The sequence below is a fragment of the Rhipicephalus microplus genome, chromosome 2 (genome assembly GCF_043290135.1).
Source record: "Rhipicephalus microplus isolate Deutch F79 chromosome 2, USDA_Rmic, whole genome shotgun sequence".
Taxonomy (NCBI): Eukaryota; Metazoa; Arthropoda; class Arachnida; order Ixodida; family Ixodidae; genus Rhipicephalus; species Rhipicephalus microplus.
In genome coordinates, this window is record NC_134701.1 from 129,342,841 (window position 1) to 129,345,130 (window position 2,290).

Sequence of the window (2,290 nt, forward strand, 5' to 3'; positions counted from 1 at the left end):
TACAGTAAAAGCTGTTATGAGATCAAAACTTGGGTCACGCGCGGCGCCGTAGTTGTCCACTGCCGGTGTTCGTAACCACTTGTCGCACGAAATAAGGGCGAAGCTTCGAACGGCTCTATTGGCAAACCGTAAATCGTCCACTAGTGTGCTCAGATTTGGGCACACGTCAAAGAAACCTAGGTAGTCCAAATTTCCGGAGCCCTCCACCTGGCGTCGCTCATAATAGTATAGTGGCTTTGGGACGTTAAACCCCATATACGACGGAACGAATGCTAACTCGCATTCTCAAAATCAAGAAGTTTCTTTCAAATGGCACATACTTTTATACAAGGACATGTCACGTACACATCGAAGCGGTTAACCATAAACCAGGATGGAACGGGTGCATAAATCTATGTGCATGCGAAGATTCCTCGCACAAAATTGTGCGCATTAATTAAGTGCACCTAGGCAACATTAGTGGGAAACACCTCACTAAGCGTGCATCGATACAGGAGACTGAATTCAGGAAACGGAAGTCTTCTAAAGGGTTTTCGTCATTCGCCAGCCGGCTTCTCTAATGATATGTCCAGCATCATGATTCGCCGAAATACTATCTTACGGAAATTTTCAGCGTAAGACATTTTTTAAAAAAAATCAGGCCCAGATCGAGGTAGCTTCTATAGGAAAAACGAAGTGGCACGCACTCCGCATTGCACAACGAGCTTGTCAACACCGTTGAAACGCATAGGTGAAAATTGAGGTAGTTCTATAAGCACTGCTTAGGCGAAATGATTTTGTAAATTAAATTGTTTGAAAGGTGCTTTTAAAAATTTTTCTTTCGTTTTTCTTGAGCGCTTCTTTCCTGGTTTAATTAACTAAAACAGCTGTTAAAATAGGGACATTCTTAGTAATTTCTCGTATCGAAACAAAGCATAGCTACATATTTTTAATATCTACGCTTCCATATACCTGATGCATCACGAATTACTCGGCGTGAGTTGGTACCCGCTTCTGACGTTGTATAGAATCATCGATGTCAACGTAACCTTCATACTCATCCCCACGAGACCAGCTTTTGCTCGTGAATCTCAAATTCTGTACGCTTAGACACACGGGTCTTGGGCAAACAGCTTATGGCGCCCTCCCCCTTCACTCCATCGCAAGCTGGACGTACGTACAGGCAGCTTCAAAAGTACAAGGACAACGACACACCAGAAAAGTCTGATTGTTCCGCCTGCTTTGGCAGGCAGTCATGAATTTGGTTGTTTGGCCTGTTCTCAATGTGTTTAAAATTCATTCTCAGTTCGACTCATTATACAGTCAAGATTGGTCGGAAATTTGATGTTTTCTCAGGCGTAGTGGTCTCTAAATTTCTGACGCTGACTGCACATAAGAGCTCATTCATCGTAGCATTCATTAGCTGTCGTCTAAGACAAACGCATGTTGTACGCGACGGCGAAACTCGTTCAGAGAAGGAATTAATCGGCGGCTTGCTGCGACCGGTTGCGTAATGATCACGTGTGCGCGCAACCGGATTCAATTTGGGTCGAATGAAAAGACAGTGTCCAAGAAGGCAGGTAGTGCTTGTTTGGAAACACCCTTTCTATTGCCGCTCCACCGTACGGGGGTGTAGCTCAGATGGTAGAGCGCTCGCTTAGCATGCGAGAGGTACTGGGATCGATACCCAGCACCTCCAAGACACCTTTTTTTTCTTAATTTTTTTTTTTACGTTTCGGATTAGGCGCACGTAAACAGCGTCGAAATTATGAGGATGAATCCTTCGGTAGACGAGACACTTCATAGACTGAAAAAGATTTCCTCTCGTGCCTCCGCATCCAACGGCCAGGGTGTAGTTACAGCTTGTGCGGCGGAGCCCCGATAGGGCGCTTGATTAGCACTTCTGCTAGACTAGCCCGTAAGTGGTGTTTGAAGGGACTGCGGTTAGCTTAGCCCCAAAAGAAGAGCAAGGGAATGGTGGAAAGGCATGCCATCACTTAGCTCACCTTGCTACACTATATGCCCGGGAAGGAAAGGAGGTGTGAAAAGAGAGAGAGAATGTGTCGGCCAATTTTCGTGCGACTTGATCACTTAAGTTTTTTCTCCTCCTCTAAGCAGCGTAACCGACCTCTCAGCTGATACCCTCTTTTTGGAGTAATAAAGTTTTGATCATCATCATCTGCTGCGCCTTCTGCGCTGGCGTGGCATTTTTTCCCCTTAAACCCCTGTGTCACTGAAGCTACGGCATCATGACTCCTCAACCTTAACCATGGCATAATGTTGATGCTAACTCATTAATATTGCTTAATAT

General features: G+C 45.2%; 1 non-coding gene across 1 annotated transcript; it reads left to right on the top strand.

The window, feature by feature from the left end:
• Positions 1–1,605: 1,605 nt before the first annotated feature.
• TRNAA-AGC (transfer RNA alanine (anticodon AGC)) lies at positions 1,606–1,678 on the top strand. The gene has a single exon. It is a non-coding gene; the product is annotated as a tRNA-Ala (tRNA).
• The last annotated feature ends 612 nt before the right edge of the window (positions 1,679–2,290 follow it).